General features: G+C 43.1%; 1 long non-coding RNA gene across 1 annotated transcript; it reads right to left on the bottom strand.

Annotated features, from left to right (window-relative positions):
• Window positions 1-1,804: 1,804 nt before the first annotated feature.
• LOC147345022 (uncharacterized) lies at window positions 1,805-20,885 on the bottom strand. The gene is made up of 3 exons (XR_015154473.1): window positions 20,581-20,885; window positions 2,139-2,200; window positions 1,805-1,898 (listed from the first exon to the last, which is right to left on the bottom strand). It is a non-coding gene; the product is annotated as an uncharacterized LOC147345022 (long non-coding RNA).
• Between the last annotated feature and the right edge of the window lie 4,290 nt (window positions 20,886-25,175).

Genomic DNA, 25,175 nt, shown 5'->3' on the forward strand with positions numbered 1-25,175 from the left:
GGAAATCAACCCTGAATATTCATTGGATGGACTGATGCTGAAGCTCCAATACTTTGGCCACCTGGTGTGAAGAGCTGACGCATTGGAAAAGGCCCTGATGCTGGGAAAGATTGAAGGCAAAAGAAGTGGGCAGCAGAGGACGAGATGGTTAGATACCATCATGGATTTAATGGACTTGAATTTGAGCCAACTCCAGGAGGCAGTGAAGTAAAGAAGAGCCTGGTGTGCTGCCGTTCATGGAGTCACAAAGAGTCGGACATTGAACAACAACTAAAGGATGTGATGATATAAGAGATAATACACAAGCAAGTGCTTGGTACAAAAGGGACTTTTTTAGTTCCTTTTCCTCCTGTAGAAATTTGGAGTAGGAACATATCAGAACAAATACACCAAAATTAAGGGGCCCAGGCCAAGAAAACATAAGCTCCAAAGAGATAATCTTACCAGAAAACTGAGTAGCAAACAACTCAGTGGCAATTGAAAAACACTAGAAACCTCCTTCCTCACCAGTAGAGAGCCATGTGGCTGGATTCTGGCCAGGAGCCAGCAACTCTCAACTCCCGCTCTTTGCAAGGATGGCTTCATGAACAAATGACCTTAACAGTCATACAATGTCCTGTGCTCAGAAGGGCCTCACACTTGGTTGAATGCTCTGTTTGTTACTGCCTTGAAATTCTCTATAATTTTTGAATAAGAGGTTCCAGATTTTTATTTTGCATTTGGCCTGCCCCTGTGGGTCAGCAGTAAAGAATCCACCTGCCAGTGCAGGAGACCTGGGTTTGATCCCTGGATTGGGAAGATTTCCTGAAGAAAGAAATGGCAACCCCCTCCAGTATTCTTGCCTGGGAAATCCCATGGACAGAGGAGCCTGGAGGGCTACAGTCCATGGAGTAGCTCTGCTCTCCTGTCCTTCATTCCCTACAGATAAGGGATAGGATAGCTTTTCTCTGGGCACTCCTATCTGCTAAAAGATATGTGTATCTCAAAGGGCCCCACCCACTGGGAAATTCTAGCCTGAATATTGATAGTGCCATCCCTAGCACACAGAAGTCCCTAGGAGAGGACACTCAAGAGGCAGAAGGTTGGGGAGGACGCTGACAACTGCAGATCAGGACTATCAGAGAGGATGCCTTCAGCCGCAGGTAACAGGTATGGGACCAAGAGAACTTCTCTGGTGGTACAGCGGTTAAGAATCCACCTGCGAATGCAGGGGACCCAGGGTGGATCCCTGATCCAGGAAGAACCCACATGCCTTGGGGCAACTAAGCCCATGTGCCACAACTAATGAAGCCCATGCTCTAGAGCCCACAGCCTGCAACCATTGAAACCTGCATGCCTAGAGCCCATGATCTGAAATAAAGAGATGGCATCGCAAGGAGAAGCCTGTGCACCGCAACTAGAGAGCAGCCCCTGCTCACTGCAACTAGAGAAAGCCTGCGTGGAACAATGAAGACCTAGTGCAGAAAAAAATAAATCAGTTCATTTTTAAAAAAGAGAGACAATATGGGACCAAGAGTGATGATAGAGACGTGTAATCATTTAATACTCATCTAACTAGAGACCTGGAAAGAAGCTCTACCCCTATGTTTTAGCATCTCTGTGACTCTCCACGCCTTGATCTCTTGGTCACAGTATGACTACAGTCATTCTAAACACAGGTCTTCCCACAACACCACTCAGAAGACAGGAAGGAAGAGAGCCTCTGCCTATATTTATTTTCATTAGAGGAAATTATCTTACCAGAAGTCCCCCAGCAGACCGACTAGTGGGTCTCAATGTCTAGAACTCGGACCGATGGTCATACCTACCAGTAAGGAGAGCTGCTGGGCAAGTACACATCTACCAGAGGGGAATGGGATGACCACAGCTGCCTCCTGTGATCTGAACAAGGGTGGGTCCTGTTATCAAGGAAGAAGGAAGAATGGTCAGTGGACAAATGACATTGGATTAGGTGTCATTCAATTCCTGTATCTCTTCTTCCCCTGAGGAGCTGATGGAAGCCTGCCTTCCCACCTCTTGCCAGAACCGTTCAGTGCTACCCAAGCCCCCTTAGGCAGGGTGTGGTGTAGGGAGTCAGGACAGTTCATCATGCCATGGGGACAACTCAAATACTTTCAGAAACATCCAGAAGCACTCACATTTACTGCAAGATCCATGTTCTTGGGTAATTTCTATATTTACTCTGAGCCTGTTTTCTCTCCTGTAAAATGGGAACAAGCATATAAGGTTGTTGTTTTTGTTTACTCACTAAGTTATATCTGAATTTTTTTGCAACTCCTGGACTACAGCCCTCCAGGCTCCTCTGTGCATGGAATTTGCCAGGCAAGAATACTAGAGTGGGTTGACATTTCCTCCTCCAGGGAATCTTCCCAACCCAGCAATCCAACCTTCCTCTCCCGCATTGGTAGGTGGATTCTTTACCACTGAGCCCCCAGGGAAGCCTGTGGACAGGACTAAACAAGATCATTGTATAAACACACAGCAAATGATAGTTCCACCTTCCCAAGGTGTTAGAGGCAAAGATACTGCGCCCCAGAAGAGTTAAAAACTTGACTAAGGTTATGAAGTCAGAGGGCAGCAGAACTGAAACCTGAACCTAGGCCTTGCAGATGTTGGGCCTGTGCTGCATCTCTGCTCCAGGGGCATTTTTCTACCCAGCAGACTCCAACAAACACTTGCCTTTGCACCTTGATGACTTTTAGGAGTTCAAGGGTTTCTTGCTAAAAGGCAGATGCCCTTGGGAAAGGCACCACCATTATGGGCTATTTCTGGCTGGAAGGTGGCTGTTCTCCTGACAAAGGAAGGTCTTGTGGGAGCTAAAGCCCAGGTGGAAAACAGAGTGAAAACCAGACCAAGAGGCCACACGTGCATATTTTCTTACTCTGCAACTCTGTCTCCAAAAAAATCACACCCAAAGGAGTCAGACCTGTGTAACCCTGGGTGTCACCACCTCAAACACAGTTGTATTTTCTTTGAGCTGACAGAACAAGGGTAGAAATGTATTATAGAACTGTGTTAAGTCATATTAAATTAGGGCAGTGTTTGGATCCTGGCATGGAACTTTAGATAATAACAATTTATTGACTTGGAAATTACGTTCAGTCAGAATTAGATCTGTCAGCATAAAGCTAGATTTTGGCAATGCAATTATTTTCAGCAACACAGCATTTGGGTATCAATATCAATAACATTTACCTTCAAAGAAGAAAAAAAATAAACACCTACTACCAGGACTTCCCAGGTGACTCAGTGGTAAAGAATCCACCTGCCAATGCAGGAGACACAGGAGATGCAGGTTTGATTCCTGGCTTGGGAAGATGCCCTGGAGTAGGAAATGGCCACCTGCTCTAGTATTCTTGCCTGAAAAATTCCATGGACAGAGGCGCTGGGCGGTCTACAGTCCAGAGGGCCACAGAATGGGCCACGACCGAGCATGCACACATACACCATGACCATTAAGAATTATGAACCTCCCTATATAAGGCACTAAATAGGAGGGCCCCACAGGCTGTAGTCCCCAAAGCCTGAGGCGTCCATCAACAGAGTAATACAGATCCAATGACTCAGAGTCTGGCCAGGATCCACCTCCCGGTTCACAGATAACTGTCCTAGTCTTTTTTTTTTTTTTAATATCTATTTGGCTGTGTTGGGTCTGTCGTGGCACTCAGGATTTTTGTTGTGGCACACAGACTCTTAGTTCTGTGGCACGTGGGATCTTAGTGCCCTGACCAAGGATCGAACCCACATATGCTGCATTGCAAGGCAGATTCTTAAGCACAGGACTACCAGGCAAGTCCCTAGAGAGCTATCTTCTCACTGTACCCTCACATGGTGGAAGGGGAAAGGGAGCTTTCTGAGGTCTCTTTTATAAGGACACTCACTAATCCCATTCATGAGAGTTCTGCCCTCATGACCTAATCACCTTCCAAAGCCCACACCTCCTAATACAAGCAGACTGCTTATTGGAAGGTCGCATATGAATTTGGGGGAGACACAAACATTCTGTCTATAGCACCCACCCCCCTGCCTTCCCCATGATATAAGTAGCAAGAAACCCACAAACTGTGATTTGAAGAAGGTTAAGAGATGAGCTCCTCAAATATCATTTTTCTGTGACATCAGGTCTGGAATTCAACCCTTGATACTCGTGTATTCACTCACTGGTGGTGCAGATATTCTGTTCCAACTCTTAACTGGTTCCCACAATTCGATTCTAGTGTTACCACCTGCAGTGAGTACAGACCCACTAGTTAAGGCTTAGTCCTCTATAAGGCTGTCCTCACTTCCAATGCCAATTGTGCTTCAGGGTTTCTCAGACCACCTATGCTTTTGACTGACTGTAAATCTGTATGTTCCCATGACAGGCTTGATAATTTGTTAGAATGACTCACAGAACTCCAGAAAGTGTTATACTTATGATGACAGTTTTATTACAAGGGATACAAATCCCAACTAGTCAAATGAAGAGACACATAGGATAAGGTCTGGGAGGGTCCCCAGTGCAAAGCTTCCACACTTTCTCCCTGTGGAATCAAGGCACTTCTCTCTAAGTACACTGAGGATGCTCCACTGAGTCCTGGTGTGCAGAGCTTTGGGGTTTCATTGTGTTGACACAACTGATTAAATCACTGGCCATGTGACTGAACTCAATCTCCAATCCCCTTGCTGCCTAGAGGTGAGGCTGGCTCAAAGTCGAATGCTCTAATCATATGGTCAGACTTTCTGGGGATCAGCCCCCATCTTGAAGCTATCTAGGGGTTAACTAGGAGTCACCTAGTTATTATATTAGCACAAGCTCAGGTATATGGGGGGTTCATGAGTTAAAAAAAAGTCACTCATCATGTGGGAAATTCCAGTTTTAGAAGCTCTGTGCCGGGAACCTAAGACAAAGACCAGACAAGTTCTTTATTATACGACACACATAAGCTGCCTTTGCCAGCATAAATATAGCAAGGCAGGTAAGCTGCAGGGCCTTGGAGCCTGTCATTTCCCTTTTAAGAGGAGACATAGAAAGAGTTAGTTACCTTGGCTTTTTGTTTCTGTAATATTTATTTCTTTTTGTTTTTCTGAACAAATATTTCTTTTCCTGATACCTCAATCCAAATTCTGGACTGCTGATGTTGCCTGCCCAAAATACCAAAGTAGGACCCTCTCTCCACCCCCAGATCCAATCTCCTACCACAAACACATCAGCATAACCACCAAGCATTGTTTCAATGACATTATAAACCCAGAGAAATTTTTAAATAGGATACTCATTTTGTATTCCTCACAGTCAGCACCTATTAAACTGCCAAGAACTTATCTGGTGCTCAATAAATACTTGTTCAGTTTAATTAGCTAGTTAATCTGAATATTAGCCATAACATATCCAATTCAAAAAACCACAAACATTTAATGAACACAAACTGTTAAGCCAAGCTCTTGAAAAATAACAATGAATGAAGCATAGTCCCTGGTCCCAAGGAGCTGACTATGGCATAAAGAAGACAAAAAAAAAAAAAAATGACAGTAAGAATTTTATTATGAAATTTAAATTATATAATAGAATAAAAGCAAAGAACTATGGGAACCTTACCAATGATTATATCTGAGTAGCAATGTGTGTGTTGTGGGATTGGAAGGTAAGAATGCAGAGGATGGAATTTACAGAAGCGAGTATGTGTGAGCCATCCAAGTGCTCTTCAATGCTGCTGTATTTGAAATGCCCTGGAATGGCAATCTCCCCACTGCTACTTTCAGTTTGAAAACATATCAAACACGACGACAGATTTCTCTCAACACAAAACCCTTTTAAAAATGATTACGTGACATTCCAAAAATTCCACCCACCTTTCATTTCAGTCTTGAAATACGAATGTGCTCCCTCCAAATGAACTTTATGTGTCCGACGTAAAATTGGTACCATGAGCTATGAGTGTGACGATTTTATAATTACTCTTAAATGATGGCTGAGCAAAGCTATGTAGTGTAAGTTAGTAGAAACATGAAAAGTAATTAGAAATCATTTGAAGAGGCAATATAACAAGATGGTCATGAAGACAGGCATTGACAAATGACAGACACATGAGGTACGGATCTTGGTTTCAACACTGACTAGCAGTATAATCTTGGACAATTTACCCAACCTCTTACAACCTCCATTTCCTCATCCGTAAAATGAGGCTTTTAAAAAAAGTGTTTGGATATAGTACCTCACAGTAGGATAATTATGAGAAATGAATGATACACCTGGCACATACTAAGTCCTCAAACAAATGTTAACTTGTAGTGGTAATACTATAGTAATAGTATAGTAATGTATGCGTACTTAGTTTCATGCATGTTGTAATTTCGTATCATACAACTAAGTTTCTTGAATTACCGGAGGAATGGTTTTAGTTATATAGTCACTCATCAACTTGCCAAGACTGTGTAATATTTTACAGTAAATGAGTAATAAAACATTGAATCAATTCATTTTGTCACTGGTTTACAACTTCAGAAAAAAGGAGGCTGGCTTAAAAGGGGGAGAAAAATGAGTCAGTTATATCTTTTTATTCACAGTTTTTTTCAGATGGCTGGCATTTTAAAACCCTCCTTTTGAGAGGAAAAGTCAGTGTCACAGCTGTGATTTTCTCCCCTAGAAAACATGCCTTTCCTAACACCTGGAAGGACTCCAGAAGGAAGCTGGTGCTACTGCTGCGGCTAAGTTGCCTCAGTCGTGTCTGACTCTGTGCGACCCCATAGACGGCAGCCCACCAGGCTCCGCCATCCCTGGGATTGTCCAGGCAAGAACGCTGGAGTGGGTTGACATTTCCTTCTCCAGTGCATGAAAGGGAAAAGTGAAAGTGAAGTTGCTCAGTCGTGTCCGACTCTGCAACCCCATGGACTGCAGCCCACCAGGCTTCTCCGTCCATGGGATTTTCCAGGCAAGAGTACTGGAGTGAGTGGCCATTGCCTTCTCCAAGAAGGAAGCTAAGGTGATACATATACCCATTGTGATGTCACAGACTTTCTGAGAAAACTTGATGAACATGCCAGGCCAAACAGAAAGGAATGTTGTAGGCAAAATTACAAGGTTTGTAAAAACATCAGCAAAAACAAATCCCACCTATTTAAAGGACGACATTTCATGGAAGCACAATGGAATTAGCTCTCTTTGTACAAAAATTTAAGGGCAGTTACCTTGCAAGGAAAGAAAGAAAATATAACTAATTAATGCCAGTGATGGCTGACCACAGAGGGAAAAACACAATGTGTCACCACTGAACTCTTTGCATTCAATTCAGAAGATACTTTTCATGCAAATGTATCCATTTTAAGTTATTAGTTAAGTGACAGATTGAAATCAGGAATCTTGAACCTAGCAAAGAACACTTTCTTCTAGTCCTTTTTACACATGCCCAGCATGGTGTCCTGCACCTTGTGGGCAGCTAAGAACTGTTGATAATTTTGACCTTGAGATGAGTAATTAGAAGAGAAATTAATTCTAAATCTTGAGTGTCAACAAACAATTTTAAATCTTGCGATTGATTTCAGAGACCGAAGACAAAACAGAGCAGGGATTAAAAGCCACTCAATAGCTATGAAGTTGTGGGTGACTGGTCTCAAGTTCATTATCTGGAAAGTGGAAATATAAAGGCAAGGCTTTCCCTATAGAGGATATTAGGTGAGAGGCCAGCTATCACACCCAGTACAGGGCCTGCAAAGACATCAGACGTCGATAACTAGTCCTTCTTGTAAATAATTAGCAAACACTTCTCAGTGGCTGCACTTGGAAACGTGTCATTTCTCCTAGACCTATGAAGGGTCTCTGGGTGACCTTAAGAATTAAACTGACATATAATAGATCAAAGTATAAAAGCATACAAATTTATTTAGTAATTTTTACATATACCTGGGAGCTTTCACAAGAAACATGAAGACCCAATGAAGTAGGTATGGCCCAAAGCATATATACCAGGTTGGAAGAAAAGTAGTAAATGGTAAAAACATGGCCAGACAAACAGGTTTGGGCTGGCATGGTTAATTACGGAAAAGTAACCAGGAACACAAAGGCTAGTTTAACAAGGTCTGTTTGTACAGATGTCTCTTCTCCTTGATTGCCCATCTCTGGTGATAAGAACGTTTCTTTCCTCCTGGTACAGAGAGGGCACCTTGCACTGGGGAGTTTTATCTCCTGCTTTCAAGAAAAGAAAGGAAGGTCAGAATGCCCTTCTTGCATCTGCTGCTCTTCTAAGTGCCTTTAAAGTAATCAATATGCCCAAATGGTATGTTCTGGAGTGACATATTCTAACCTCCTAAACTGCCTTTACACACTCGGGGCACGATCCAAATCAAAGGTGATAAAATGAAAAATGCTGCTTTGGAGGTAGGAACTCTTATTAGATCTGTGTCACTGATGAGGAAACAAGGTGCAGAGCAGTTGAGTTGCCCAAGGGCACACAGAGACAGAAGTGAATCCATATTCCTTTGACTTCAGAGCAGTTGTTCACATTATCCAAAGACTGACTCTCTCAAAGGGGCATGAAGGTCATCAGAAGACATGCTCCCCAACATTCATAAAACTTCCAAGGCAACAAAGAAGAAGTGAATTTTGGAAAGGATTAGAGTATCAGAAGATGTTTCACAACTTCTCCATGAACCCACCCCCCATACATACACTCCACAAAGGCAGCTGATACGATCCCTATGGGATCAGAGACTCCCAACCCCAAAGATCAAATGACCCTCAACCCCAAAGATGCACAGACAGTGGTTCTTCCCAGGCCAGGGTAAAGAAGGGAAGCCCAGGAGAAGAGAACCGGGGCTGTGTAGGACTCAGTCTACTTCTAGCCTAAAGATGGAAGGAAGGATAATATTTCACATTGGAATAATCATTGTAATATATGAATTTCATTTAAGATTTTTCTCAAGCCATATTTTTATCTCATTACAAAAGTAATACATATTCATTGTAATAGACCTGCAAAACATACAAGGGAAGAAAGCAAGTCACAATACTACCACCAGACACAACCACACTTAACAGTCTGATACATGAATTTGTTTTATGTAAATATGCATATTTTAATAGCAAAAAAAGACATCATCCTGTTCTTGCTATTTTGTAACCTGCTTCTCAGGTAATATTTCACCCACCTTTTCCCAAAGTTGAGTTTTCCCCTCCAGGTCCCCTGATAGCTCATTTAGTGGCTGTAGGTATGATAGTCTCCTTCGTGCATTTATGAGAACTTATTCAAACACTCTCCAATTCTAAGATGCCAAGATGGTTTTAACTTATTGCTGCTACAAACCATGCTTTTTGTACAAACTTATTTAGCCTGGTCATGATGATCTCCCTAGTATAAACTCCTAGGTGTAACTATTAGGCCAAATCACATGTTATTTTTAAGACTTTTAATGAATGTCGACAAAATGACCTCCACAAAGGATGCACTGATTTATACTCCCACTAGTAATGTATGAGGACACTCTTCAAAGACAAAGACCAAAAAGCTGCTCAATGACTGAATGAAACAGTTCTGCTAATACATTTGAACTGTCAAAATATAACTAAGCAAGAGCAAGAATAAGTTTATTCTTTCTCTCTACAGGGCTTGCTCACCTTTCGGGAACTCCCCAGGCTCCTTCTATTCTCAGCACTGCAGGAGAACCGCCCTAACTCTGCCACTGGTTTATCCAGGAAAGGATGGTGCCCGCCTCCTACTGCTGAGGTAATCCACTGACCAGATTTTATCTGACTTTGTAAATTCTTATCCTTTAAAAGACAGGATTACTTTCTAGGTTGCTGACTTAAGAGAGCATTTCTTTGAAAGTAAAAGATCTATTAACATTTAAAAGAACAGTACACCTGGGCAAATCACCCATCAGCTCAGATAGTCTGTCTCCCAGGGAAACTACCTAAAACTGTGTGAACGTGAAAGTGAAAAGGTCGCTCAGTAGTGTCTGACTCTTTGCGACCCCGTGGACTATACAGTCCATGGAATTCTCCAGGCCAGAATACTGGCATGGATCAACCCAGGGATCAAACCCAGGGATCAAACCCAGGTCTCCTTCATTGCAGGCAGATTCTTAAAAAGCTGAGCCACCAGGGAAGCCCAAGAATACTGGGGTGGGTAGCCAATCCCTTCTCCAGCAGATCTTGCCAACCCAGGAATCAAACCAGGGTCTCCTGCATTGCAGGTGGATTCTTTACCAACTGAGCTACTAGGGAAGCCCAAAGTTCACTTCTAAAATCCCAATGGGTTTGACCTATTTGAGTTCCTTTAGTCCAAAGAAAAGCTCATTGATCCTGAAAACCTAAAAAGCCCAGGATCAATAAGGAAGGAAATGGCAACCCACTCCAGTATTCTTGCCTGGAAAATCCCATGGACAGTGGAGCCTGAAAAGTTAAAGTGCTAGTCACTAAGTCGTATCTGACTCTTTGCGACCCCATGGACTGTAACCTTCCAGGCTCCACTGTCCATAGAATTCTCCAGGCAAGAATACTGGAGTGGGTTGCCATTCCCTCCTCCAGGAGATCTTCCCAACCCAGGGATCAAACTTGGGTCTCCTGCACTCCAAGCAGATTCAGTGGAGCCTGGTGGGCTACGGTTCATGGCGTCACAAAGAGTCGGACACAACTAAGCAACTGAGCGCATAGTAAGAAAGATTGGAAGCTACTGATAAAATAAGTAGTTATTAGAGTTCAGGATCAATTCACTTCCAGTCTGTTGGAGAAGAGCTAATTTAGGGAAGACCACCATGATTAACCTTAGAATAAACAATATTAGGACTCAAGTCAGGTATGAGTTCCTGGAGATAGGAAGCACATTTACTAGAACATGACTTATTCAGACATGTAATTCTTTCCTTAACTCCGTAAAGTTAAGTGTGGCAAAAATGCCAGAAACAGCTTAGCAATTGGAATATGCAATTTAAAATAAGTAAAGATTACTCCCAGGTAGTTTATTGCTTTAACTACATCGAGGCATGTCCCTGTAGCAGACAGCGTAATGACTCTCATTTCATTTTTGGTTTGTGCCAAATATCTTCAGTTAGTTTTGCTTTATTGGCTTCACTCAATTTATTGCAGCACTAGAATGTGATTGTAATGCAACTAGTATTTTAGTTTTATCTTCCACTGGTAATTTTTCTTCTTTATGGTGACTATACTGTCTGCATTAATACAAGCCATAGAAATTATACAGTGTGGAACCTTGTTTTCGGCAGCTCCTTTTCTCATGAAGAGCAGAACCATAAGAGCCAACTTCCATAACATGATGATAGCCAAGTATGTGCCAGGGGAGAAGCAACAACATAAATAGCAGCATTTACAACTCAATAAAGTGATTGACTTGACTAATAATTTACTAGAAAGCCTAATTTTCCCATCAATTCAAAAACAGGTAAAATGTTCTTTAAGATCTTCTGTTTATAAGTACTCTTCAAGTAAATCCCTGGAATGCAGACACAGCATCCAAGGTGGTAGCTTGTGGAGAAGACTAGAACCCTTTAGATACTCTTTGAAAATATATGTAGTTAGTCTGATTTGAATCCATTGATTTGACCAACTTCCCAATACCAGTATAATCTGCTAAGGATTAACTATTTTCATTTTCCTGAATTTGGCTAAGTAATAAGCCAAGTATGATTTTACTTATAGTTAGACCAAAACAATAGTATACAGAATAGGACAGGAAGAAAGAGGACTGTATCTTTCAGTTCTGAGAGCTCCTTATCCTAGACACCTTTGCAGAGCTGTCCAAGAAAAGAAACTAAGTCAGATTAGTGACATGGGTTCAGCTAAAAACATATTTCTCAACCATTCCTTGCATCCTACCTATACTTTGCTATGACTAACTTATCCCATAGACTAAGGTATCCCATAGACTCTTCAACAGTCTTCTATTAAAATCCAGAATTCCAGGGAGAGGTAGCATGGCAAAATATTATCAGTCATTGCTTCTTAAAAAAATAAGTTTATTAAATTGATATATAAACACAGCAGAGTCATAATGAACTAGCATATGGGATGGCTATATTTTGAAGGAAAAAGGGAAAGTTTAAAATATGAGTTCCACACACAATAACCTCAGCTAGCTCATTGCAACAGGGGCAAGCCAGGAAACAGCCTGGGAAACTGGACACCAGAGGACAGGAGGGCACAGAAAAAGTGAGAATAAAGGCTTCATTACAAACAGAGTAACAAAAAATGGTAAGTGCTGGCAACTATGGGAAGAAATTGAATCCTTCAAGCATCACTGATAAGAATGAAAGTGTACAGTCTTTCTGGAAAATAGCCTGGCCATTCCTCAAAAAAACCTAGTGATTTCATTCCTAAATATATAACAAGAGAACGAAAAACATATGTATACACCAAAACTTCTACATGAGTGTTCACAGCAATATGATTCACAGTAGCTCAAAAGTGGAAACAACCCCAATATTCATCAACTGATGAATGGATAACCAAATGTGGTCTATCCATACAATGGTATATTATCTAGCAACAAAAAGGAATGAAGCATGGATATATGCTACAACTCTAGGACACAAATGAACCTTGAAAACATTATGCAAAGTAAAAGAAGGTAGTCAGCAAAGACCACATGTTGTGATTCCATTTACATGAAATTTTAGAATACACAAACCTATAGATACACAAGGTAGATTAGTAGTTACCTAGGGCTGGGGGTTCAGCAGATGGGGAGTGTCTGCTAACGGATTTGGGGTTTCTTTTGAGGGGTCAAAAATGTTCTAAAATTAGATGATGGTGATGATGGAGCAACTCTGTGAACATATTAGACAACACTGAACTGTATACCTTAAATGAATAAATTAAATTATATATAGATCCCACATGCTGAAACTAGAAAATCCCACATGCTACAACAAAAACTGAAGATCAAATAAATAGATAAAATAAATATGTTTTAAAATTGCGTAAATCAAAGTAAGATTACTTAAAAAAAAAAAAGCTAATAAGTTGGCCCAAGTTCTTCATTCATTCCTATTACCTATATTTCTAATTAATCTCTAACTTATTCTGAAAAAGCATAGAAATGGTGGTGGTATGTGCATTCTCAGTCATGTCCAAGTCTTTGCAACCCAAAGACTGTAGTCCACCGGCTACTCTGTCCATGGAATTCTCCAGGCAAGAATACTGGAGCGTGTTGCCATTTCCTTCTGCAGGGGATCTTCCTGGACTAAGGATCAAACCCAGGTCTCCTGCATCTCCTGCATTGGCAGGTGGATTTCTTTTTTACCACTGAGCCACCTGGGAAACCCAGTATAGAAATGGATAACCTAATAATTAAAAATATAAACGATATGAACCCCAAACCAAATAGAACTGGATTTGAATCTGATGAACACTTTTTGAACTCCTGAGGTAGACAATTTGTCTGGACCATGACTAATAGGTCTTGGCTTGAGTAAACACTGAGTTCAGTTCAGTTCAGTTGCTCAGTCGTGTCTGACTCTTTGAGATCCCATGAACTGCAGCACGCCAGGCATCCCTGTTCATCACCAACTCCCGGAGTTTACTCAAACTCATGTCCATCAAGTCGGTGATGCCATCCTGCCATCTCATCCTCTGTCGTCCCCTTCTCCTCCTGCCCCAAATCCCTCCCAGCATCAGGGTCTTTTCCAATGAGTCAACTCTTCGCATGAGGTGGCCAAAGTACTGGAGTTTCAGCTTCAGCCTCAGTCCTTCCAAAGAACATCCAGGACTGATATCCTTTAGGATGGACTGGTTGGATCTCCTTGCAGTCCAAGGGACTCTCAAGAGTCTTCTCCAACACCACAGTTGAAAAGCATCAGTTCTTTGGTGCTCAGCTTTCTTCACAGTCCAACTCTCACATCCATACATGACTACTGGAAAAACCAAAGCTTTGACTAGACAGACCTTTGTTGGCAAAGTAATGCCTCTGCTTTTGAATATGCTATCTAGGTTGGTCATAACTTTCCTTCCAAGGAGTAAGCGTCTTTTAATTTCATGGCAGCAGTCACCATCTGTAGTGATTTTGGAGCCCCAAAAAATAAAGTCTGACACTGTTTCCTGTTTCCCCATCTATTTCCCATGAAGTGATGGGACCAGATGCCATGATCTTCGTTTTCTGAATGTTGAGCTTTAAGCCAACTTTTTCACTCTCCTCTTTCACTTTCATCAAGAGGCTTTTTAGTTCCTCTTCACTTTCTGCCATAAGGGTGGTGTCATCTGCATATCTGAGGTTATTGATATTTCTCCTGGCAATCTTGATTCCAGCTTGTGCTTCTTCCAACCCAGCGTTTCTCATGATGTACTCTGCATAGAAGTTAAATAAGCAAGGTGACAATATACAGCCCTGACGTACTCCTTTTCCTATTTGGAACCAGTCTGTTGTCCCATGTCCAGTTCTAACTGTTGCTTCCTGACCTGCATATAGGTTTCTCAAGAGGCAGGTCAGGTGGTCTGGTATTCCCATCTCTTGAAGAATTTTCTATAGTTTATTGTGATCCACACAGTCAAAGGCTTTGGCATAGTCAATAAAGCAAAAATAGATGTTTTTCTGGAACTCTCTTGCTTTTTCCATGATCCAGCAGATGTTGGCAATTTGATCTCTGGTTCCTCTGCCTTTTCTAAAACCAGCTTGAACATCTGGAAGTTCACGGTTCATGTATTACTGAAGCCTGGCTTGGAGAATTCTGAGCATTACTTTATTAGCGTGTGAGATGAGTGCAATTGTGCGGTAGTTTGAGCATTCTTTGGCATTGCCTTTCTTTGGGATTGGAATGAAAACTGACCTTTTCCAGTCCTGTGGCCACTGCTAAATTTCCCAAATTTGCTGGCATATTGAGTGCAGCACTTTCACAGCATCATCTTCCAGGATTTGAAATAGCTCAACTGGAATTCTATCACCTCCACTAGCTTTGTTCGTAGTGATGCTAAGGCCCACTTGACTTCACATTCCAGGATGTCTGGCTATAGGTGAGTGATCACAGCATCGTGATTATCTGGGTCGTGAAGCTCTTTTTTGTACAGTTCTTCTGTGTATTCTTGCCACCTCTTCTTAAAATCTTCTGCTTCTGTTAGCTCCATACCATTTCTGTCCTTTATTGAGCCCATTTTTGCATGAAATGTTCCCTTGGTATCTCTAATTTTCTTGAAGAAATCTCTAATCTTTCCCATTCTGTTGGTTTCCTTTATTTCTTTGCACTGAACACTGAGGAAGGCTTTCCTATCTCTCCTTGCTATTCTTTGGAACTAGAATTCAGATAGGAATATCTTTCCTTTTCTTCTTTGCTTTTCACTTCTCTTTTTTTCACAGCTATTTGTAAGGCCTCCTCAGACAGCCATTTTGCTTTTTTGCATTTCTTTTCCATGGGGATGGTCTTGATCCCTGTCTCCTGTACAATGTCAAGTACCTCCATCCATAGTTCATCAGGCACTCTGTCTATCAGATCTAGTCCCTTAAATCTATTTCTCACTTCCACTGTATAATCATAAGGGATTTAATTTAGGTCATACCTGAATGGTCAAGTGGTTTTCCCTACTTTCTTCAATTTAAGTCTGAATTTGGCAATAAGGAGTTCATGATCTGAGCCACAGTCAGCTCCTGGTTTTGTTTTTGCTGACTGTATAGAGCTTCTCCATCTGAGTACAAGCCCTCAAACCTATTTCCCATCTTCTCTTGCTGTGAGTAAACAACTATATCTTCAAAAGAAATTCCAGATTTTAAGTTTTCCTAAATAACATTCTAGGATACTAAGGGTGAAATAATAATAATAAAACCCAACTGCTCATTAGAGGCTGTTTAAATATATTCCTGATTGCTATCCAACACATCCAACCCATCAGGAGAATGATGACCTGGTATGTTAATTGAAATGCCAAGAAAGAAAAAGTACAATCTTGAAAAAATTAGGCAATTGACATCACCATTGGAATGAGTAAGAAGCTACATAGAAATTCAAGCTCAAAGCCTCTCATAAACAACTTAATTTGCCAAAATTTTACTTTTAATGAAATTTGGATTTAGCTTAAACAGATGTGGTGGCATAGCTGCCCACAAGATGACTTCTGTAAGGAACAGTAGAAAGACAAGTACTAACCACTAAAAGAGTTAGTCTCTTGGAGTGTACATCCTGAAGATGAACTCTCTATATTTCACAGACTCCAGAATTCTCTATATCTGGTAAAGTAAAACTCCTCTGTAACAACACACCTCATTATCTTTAAGACAAAGTGTAGGTATTTACCCAATCCTTGCCAAAAATTCTACATGAAATGCCTTTTCAGATTACAGATCCCTCAGAATGAATATAGAGTTTACCCCATCTTCAAAAATAAAGCTTTCTGTCATCTAGAAAATGTTACAGACTCCTTAACTTAATGGATTTATTCTCAGAATTCTATGTAGTCTTTCTTCGCAGCAAGCCTCTGAAACAAGCATCTTGCATGAAAAGCAAAAAGGTTTTGGGTACAACTTGCCCACAGGTACAATCCTACACTCTGCTATATGTGACAAATCTTGAGGGCTGGAGTACTCTTGCCTGGCAAATCCCATGGATGGAGGAGCCTGGTGGGCTGCAGTCCATGGGGTCTTGAAAAGTCAGACACGACTGAGCGACTTCACTTTCACTTTTCACTTTCATGCATTGGAGAAGGAAATGGCAACCCACTCCAGTGTTCTTGCCTGGAGAATCCCAGGGACGGGGGAGCCTTGTGGGCTTCTGTCTCTGGGGTCTCACAGAGTTGGACACAACTGAAGTGACTTAGCAGCAGCAGCAGCTACATGAAGTATAGTTAGTTATGAACAATGAAGGCTTCATAATGCTTTTATTAATCTATCATCAGCCTTCGATTCTGTGGACAGTTTTTGCACTAAACTTGATGATCTTTGCAAAAATCCCAGATGATTCAGTCAGTTCAGTCAGTCAGTCATGTTCAGGTCTCTGTGAACCTATGGACTGCAGCATGCCAGGGTTCCCTGTCCATCACCAACTCCCAGAGACTACTCAAACGCATGTCCATTGTGTCAGTGATGCCATCCAACCATCTCATCCTCTGGCATCCCCTTTTCCTCACCTTAAATCTTTCCCAGCATCACGGTCTTTTCCAGTGAGTCAGTTCTTCACATCAGGTGGCCAAAGTATTGGAGTTTCAGCTTCAGCATCAGTCCTTCCAGTGAATATTCAGGACTGATTTTCTTTAAGATTGACTGGTTGGATCTCCTTTCAGTCCAAGGGATTGTCAAGAGTTTTCTTCAACACCACAGTTCAAAAGCATCAGTTCTTCGGCACTCAGCTTTCTTATAGCCCAACTCTCACATCCATACATGACTACTGGAAAAACCATAGCTTTGACTAGACGGACCTTTGTTGGTAAAGTAACATCTTGGCTTTTTAATATGCTATCTAGGTTGGTCATAGATTTCCTTCCAAAGAGCAAGTGTCTTTTAATTTCATGGCTACAGTCACCATCTACACTTGATTTTGGAGACCCCAAAAAATAAAGTCTCTCATTGTTTCCCCATCTATTTGCCATGAAGTGATGGGACCAGATGCCATGATCTTCGTTTTCTGAATGTTGAGCTTTAAGCCAACTTTTTCACTCTCTCACTTTCATCAAGAGGCTCTTTAGTTCTTCTTCACTTTCTACCATAAGGGTGGTACCATCTGCATATGTGAGGTTACTGATATTTCTCCCAGCAATCTTGATTCCAGCTTGTGCTTCATCCAGCCTGGCATTTTGCATGATGTACTCTGAATATAAGTTAAATAAGCAGGGTGACAATATACAGCCTTGACATACTCTTTTCCTGATTTGGAACCAGTCTGTTATTTCATGTCCAGTTCTAACTGTTGCTTCTTGACCTGCATACAGATTTCTCAGGAGGCAGGTCAGGTGGTCTGGTATTCCCATCTCTTGAAGAATTTTCCACAGTTTGTTGTGATCCACACAAAGGCTTTGGCATAGTCAATAAAGCAGAAATAGATGCTTTTCTGGACCTCTCTTGCTTTTTTGATGATCCAGCAGATGTTGGCAATTTGATCTCTGGTTCCTTTGCCTTTTCTAAATCCGGCTTGAACATCTGGAAGTCCACGGTTCACGTACTGTTGAAGCCTGGCTTGGAGAATTTTGAGCATTACTTTGCTAGTGTGTGAGATGAGTGCAATTGTGTGGTAGTTTGAGCATTCTTTGGCATTGCCTTTCTTTGGGATTGGAATGAAAACTGACCTTTTCCAGTCCTGTGGCCACTGCTGAGTTTTCCAAATTTGCTGGCACATTGAATACAGCACTTCCACAGCATCATCTTTTAGGATTTGAAATAGCTCAACTGGAATTCCATCACCTCCGCTAGCTTTGTTCATAGTGATGTTTCCTAAGGCCCACTTGACTTCACATTCCAGGATGTCTGGCTCTAGGTGAGTGATCACACCATCGTGGTTATCTGAGTCATGAAGGTCTTTTTTGTATAGTTCTGTATATTCTTGCCACCTCTTCTTAATATCTTCTGCTTCTGTTAGATCCATACCATTTCTGTACTTTATTGTGCTCATCTTTGATTAACACTGCCAGATGATTAACACTGCCTAAAACCTATGTCATAATACTTGCCAGAATCAGAAGGGCTAGGAATGCTCTTAGGTCAGACAAGATTCCAATTTTAGACAGAATAAAAGAGGGCTTTCTGAGTCCTACTTCATTTTAGCTTGTACACAGGAGGCAACTTGATTTCTATTTCAGACACATGGGTAGCCTGCCCACCCACTGTAGTTAATAGGAAGATGGATGAGTACACTGGGGTGAAGCTTTTCAACAGGAAAAGCCTTAACACCCAGTGCAAACTGTAAGCTAATCACTGTCCAAAAAAAAAAAAATTAGTTCAAATTCAACTATGCCAAAGAGAAATGATTGATTTTGGCAGGAATCTGTCAATGTTCAAATAAACTATACTACAGAGTGCCATCTATCAAGATACCCCATGCTGAAATTTAAGGGTGTGATTTTTAAATAATTCATCCTGGTGGGATAGCAAAGGACTGTAAGAGGCTTCCACAGGGATTCCCTGCAGGTCATTTCATGTCCAGGAAGCCACCTAGAACCATGGCCTTCCAATTTTTCTTGCCAAAATGCTCTTTTGTGGCTCTGTGAGACAGATTGGTCATGGTGGTGGTGTAGTAGCTCAGTCGTGTCAAACTCCTTGGTATCCCATGGACTGTAGCCTGTGAGGCTCTTCTGACCATGGGATTTCTCAGGCAAGAATTCTCTAGTGGGTTGCCATTTCCTTCTCCAAGGGATCTTGCTGACCCAGGGATGGAATCCAAGTCTCCTGGCAGTTGCCTGCACTGCAGGTGGATTCTTTACCACTGAGCCACCAGGGAAGCCGTGATACAGTTTACACAGTCTCAAATAAAAACCTCTCTAGGCATTCAAAATACATTCCTAGCTGCATTTTGAGAGAAATTTTTTTTATTCTTGTCTATAGGCTCCTCTGTAGCTTACAACCATGCAAACTTGAGATAACCCTTGCTTCGGGACAAAAACCCAGCCTTCTACAACTTCTTTCCTGTGTAGAAAGGCATCCTTATGCATGGGGATCTTTGCCTCCCTGGATAACACTACAATAGACCATCCTTGGAAGTTCAGATGCTGAGGCTCACTCCATATGATCAATTGGAAAAGGAAGGTTTTTCCGTTTGTATGCTTGAGGGGTTGTCTGTCTGTTATTTTACGGATAAAGGATAGCTCATATACTCACCAGGGGATGAAGAACCAGATTTGAGTTTCAGCTTCCAGGCACAATGCCCAAAATCACACCACAAAACTGAATTAATGAGGATGCCGTTGATGCTGGCCCTGAGCTCTGGACACTCTGCTTGGCCTCTTGAACACCAGGACCACCACCTTGCCACCACTGATGCTGTGACCTCCTGTACTGAGAAAGCACCGCATCTCTGCCTTCTCACAACTTTGAGACCTAGTGTCACCACCCGCCTTTTCAATCAGGCCCCAGGGAGACTGAACTCAGTGCAGAAACAAAGGAACATTCTGGACTTCAATCAAAGAGTGGAGAGGCAGAAGCTTATGCTCTAAAGCAGCGGTTGTCAACCTTTTAGGCACCAGGGACCTGGTTTTGTGGAAAATAATTTTTCCACGGGAATGGGCTGAGGGTGGGGGGGATGGTTCAGGAGGTAATGTGAGCGATGGGGAGGGGAGTGGCAGATGAAGCTTCACTCATTCACTGCCATTCACCTCCTACTTTGCAGTCCAGTTCCTAACGGGCCAAAGACCCTGACTTGGGGACCCTTGTTAAGTACCTGTTCCCCTGGACAGGCCATTGTGGGAGTTGGTTTATGGGATTCCTGTTCACAGAGGGAGGGGCGGAGTTCTCTCGGAGAACTTGCGGACCGGAGTTCTTGCAGGTCCAGCGCAGGCCTATTGCTCGCAACACACCGTGGCCATCTCCAATGGAGCTGTTGACCCCAGCTGTTCTCCTCCCACCCACGCACCAAGCGAAACTCTAATCCCAAGCGTGAAGTGCAAGGACTGCAGACAGCCTCCTGCAGGCCAATGACACTAGACTAAGCACAAAGGAAGGGGCTGGGCCTTACCTTATTGTTACTAACCTTTTCAAGTGGGGCCCCAACAAGGGTCCTCCTGCCTGGGGTCCTTGGAGCCAATAGAAGGAGAACGCATTCACTTCAAAAGCAAAGGAAGGTTCTTCTTCCTTCATTAAACAAGTAAGACCTAGGAGCACCCACTCCAGAGCGCACAGCTCCCAACAAGCTGCTTTATGGAGATCTCATCAGTGGGGAGGGGAGCGGGCGGAGTTCTCGCTGGGCTGGGGCTACTCACGCTCCAGATCCGAGTACCCTAGGCCTCTGCAAACAGCCAGCCGCTGCCGCCATCTTGAACTGAGGTGCCGTGCGCTGCGATTCTGCACACGGCCCGCCTAGGGAGGGCGTCAGTGCAGCCTTAGAACTCCAGGCCTCAGCCTACCACACTCTATGAGCATTGACTAAGCTCAAAGGATTAAAAAAAAAAAAAAAAAGGTTAGCCTTTATTTTATTACCTAGATTGTCTTGTTATTTCCTGAGAATTGTTAATGGGCTTTGCCAGTGACAAAACCCTTCTCTGCCTCAGGTAAGGAATAATAGCCCTTCATTTGGGGCAGAAGCCCCTGGGGCTAGGCTTCTTGCTTCCAAGGCTTGAGTGGTATATTACTGTTTCCTGCCAGCCTTTCTCCCTTCCAGAAATCTGCTCCCTCCTGTGAGCCAACTCTCCCCAGCATTTGCTAGAGGCTTACTTTCTAGGTGAGGGAGAGGTGACTGGACTAGGTGGTGTCTGTGGAGTCCTGCTCCAGAGTCCCTGTTTCTGTGGGGAACCGGTGACAGGCTTTTCTGGTAGCAACTGGGTTGCCTAAAAGCATAGCCTCTTTTGAGTTCCCTGAGTCATGCAGCAAATTCCCATTGACTATCTGTTTTACATATGCTAGTGTATATGTTTCCCTGCTACTCTCCCAAATCGTTCCACCCTCTCCTTCCTCTCCGCCTGTGGTGTCCGTAAGTCTTTTCTCTATGTCTGTGTCTCCATTGCTGCCCTGCAAATAGATTAATTTAAAATAAATAATTTTTTTTTTTTTCCAAAAAAGCATAGCCTGAGTTGAAGCAACCTTCTGGGGGATAACCGGCCTGTTCCCTTAGAACTTACTAAGGCCTGAACCTGGTGTGGAGTCCACATAGGGATTGGCTGACCCAACATGAACCTTTTAGCCTCTTTTAGCAGGGCGATAATAGCTGCTCCTGGAGGCAAGGAAACCACCGGAGTAAAGGGGTCCCAGTTTTTAACCCAACACCCCTCGGGCAATTCCCCCATCTCTCATGAATACAAAGGTTAGGGTTAGGTTTCAGCTATATCTGGGTGGGCCAGGGCAGGGGTCTGAAGTAATTGCTTTTTCAGTTCTTTTTTTCTCTCACTGAGTGGCTTGCAGGCTCTCAGTTCCCCAACCAGGGCTTGAACCCGGAACATTGCGGTGAAAACCCAGACGCCTAACAATCAGGCCACCAGGGAACTGTCTTGCTTTTCCAATCCTTGAAAGGCCCTTTCGCATTCTGAATTCCATTCGGAAAAAAAATCCTTAACCACTGCTTTCAACTTTTCATGCAGAGGCCTAGCTATCAGACAGGACAGTTAAGGATCCCGATGTGGCAAAACCCAGACTTCCCCTAAGATGCTTCTAGTTTTAGGAGGGTTGAGGCTGCAGGTGGTTTCCTTCCTTTCCTGGGGTAGGTTTTCCTGACCTTCTGTGAGCATGAAGCTTCATTAAGTCACCCTGTGTTTTAAGGCACTTCAGTCTTGTCCGACTCTCTGTGACCCCATGGACTGCAGCCCCTCCAGGCTCCTCTGTCATGGAATTCCCCAGGCAAGAATACTGGAATGGGTAGTCATGCCCTTCTGCAGGGGATCTTCCCAATCCAGGGACCAAACCTGAGTCTCCTGCAGCTCCTGCATTGCAGATGGATTCTTTACTGCTGAGCCACTTGGGAAGCCCATTAAGTCACCCTAGATTATGATACTTGAAACTTTGTCTTGGGCACCTTAAATCCTTTATCAGGTAAATTGTTCAGAGTGGTTACAGTATCTTTATCAGATGCCTCCTTAAAAGGGCTGATAATCACAATATCATTAACACATTGGAGGAGAGTTTCATCCTCCAGATATAGATCTTTAGGTCTTTTAGATCTTTAGCTAAAGTTTCCCTAAAGATGACTGGGGAATTTTTGAATACTTGGTGCAGGACTATCCAGCAGTATTGTTGTTGTTGCTCATTTGGGTCCTGACACTCAACAGCAAATATCTCTTGTGACTCTGTGGCTAATGGAATACAGGATAAGACATATTTTCTATCTAATACAGAACACAAGGTCTTGGTGGACAAGAGAGTGTTCAGCAGGGTGTAGGGATGAGGAGCCACTGGCTATATCCTGGGTGCTTCATTGACTGCCCTGAGGTCCTATACCACCTAGTATTTCCACTGGGTGTCTTTATAGGAAGAATGAGGATATTACAGGCTGATTGGCATGGTCTAACAAGGCTGGGAGAGACTGAAGGTGGGAGAAGAAGGGGATGACAGAGGATGAGATAGTTGAATGGCATCACTGACTCTATGGACATGAGTTTGAATAAACTCCGGGAGTTGGTGATGGACAGGGAGGCCTGGCGTGCTGCAGTCCATGGGGTTGCAAAGAGTCAGACATAACTGAGCGACTGAACTGAACAAGGCCCTGGTCAGTTAGGTCCTGTATAACAAAGGCAGTCCCAATAAGGCCTCTCAATAGAGAGGGGACTGCTTTCTTTCTTTCTTTCTTTCTTTCTTTCTTTTCTTTGGCTGCACCAGACAGCATGAGAAATCTTAGTTCCCTGACCAGGGCCCCACACATTGAGAGCTCAGAGTCATAACCACTGGACAGTCAGGAAAGTCCCAAGAGGGTATTGCTTTCTACTGGGCTGGGTTTTAGATGACCTATCACAGGACTGGCTCCTACAGCTCATCACACCATCCCTGGGCCTAGACCTCAGGATTTACTCCAGAGAGGTTGACTTGCTATGTCTGCAAGACTTGGTAGTAGTCATCCACGATATCACTTTATGCCCTTAGCCGAAGAGGGCATCAGTCTTCAGTTTGTTTTCCATTAGGTGGATAGCAACGCCCGGGTAATATAAGATACCTCTTCCTAGCAGGAAGGGCATTCAGGGACATACAGAAAGGAATGGGTGAGCTTGTGTTCAACCAGTTTACATTTTAATGGCTCTATGCGTGCCCATTTTGGGGCCTTCCCTGACATTCCCTTAATTGGACAACTCTTGTAACTGAGTTCGCCTGATCTGGTATTCAGAACTAAATGGCATGAGTGTCTACTAAGAAACCAGCAGGCTTTCCCCTCATGTTCAAGGTCAACACGGACTCTTCAGGAGTCAGTTTGTATTGCCAGCTTAGGAGCCCTCTGGCCCCATCATTCTTCATCTATTTGGACCATCTGCCTTCAAGGGTAGTGACCTGGATCTGTCATTTCCATCCCGCTTACGGGGGCAGCAAGGGCATCTCTCCCAGTGTCTCTCTTGTTTTATTGGGTTGGTCAAAAAGTTCACTGGCTGACCCAAAAAGTTTGGCTCACTGACTGGGTCCTAGTGGCCTTGGCTCGCTATCCTTCATCCCTATGTCAGGAAGATCACCTGAAGTAGGAAATGGCAACCCACTCCAGTATTTTTGCTGGAATAATCCCAGGACAGAGGAGCCTGGCAGGCTACAATCCATGGTATTGCAAAGAGTTGGACATGACTGAGGAACTGAGCACACATCCCTCAGAGGGGCACCAGGGGTCACTCATCAGAGTCCAGAGTCTGGGTAATTTGTCCAGTTTACTGTGCCAGCTAATGAACATTGGAGGGCAATAGCCAGTAGGTGTACTTGTCTCTGGACCTTTTTAATCTTCTGACTTTTCCTTCTCTTGTTCAGTTGCTCAGTCATGTCCATGGACTGTAGCATGCCAGGCTTCCCTGTCCTTCACCATCTCCTGGAGCTTGCTCAAACTCATGTCCATTGTGTCAGTGATGCCAGCCAACCATCTTGTCTTCTGTTGTCCCCTTCTCCTGCTGGGTCTTTTCCAGTGAGTCAGCTCTTCACATCAGGTGGCCCAAGTATTAGAGCTTCAGCTTCAGCATTAGTCCTTAAATACCTAGTAGGCAACCTCGACCGGAGAGAGGTGAGGGTATCTGGTTCTATACCTAGTTTCTGAAATTAAGACTGATGTTCAGGTCACTCTGGGAAATGAAATGCAACCTCAGGACTGCATTCCCTTCCAATGGCTCAGGGTCAGTGGTACCGTGGATTCAGAGAGACTCCAGGAATGCAGAAGGGTTTCCCTTGGCTCCTGATTGATTTCCTTTATCTTATTCCAATTGACAGGTTTCTTTCCTGTTGCCCAAATTCCCTTTAGGATCATACTTTTATAACAGGTCAGCCTCTGTCTTCCTTCCCTTTCTTTGTTGTTTCAGGTCCCTGTTGGGTTCATTTTCTGGGATTGCTTGATTCCCCCATCTGAAAAGAACATGACTTGAGTTGTTCTATTCTCTTTGTCTGCTTCCTCTTGGGCTTTTGAAAAGACTGTGGCCTTTTCTTCACCTGTTAGGAGTACACTGAGGAGACTCTGGATGTCAGCCC

This window comes from Bos grunniens, chromosome 25, assembly GCF_055505025.1.
Source record: "Bos grunniens cultivar Pamir isolate PY7600 chromosome 25, Bosgru_T2T1.0, whole genome shotgun sequence".
In the NCBI taxonomy this organism is placed as follows: domain Eukaryota; kingdom Metazoa; phylum Chordata; class Mammalia; order Artiodactyla; family Bovidae; genus Bos; species Bos grunniens.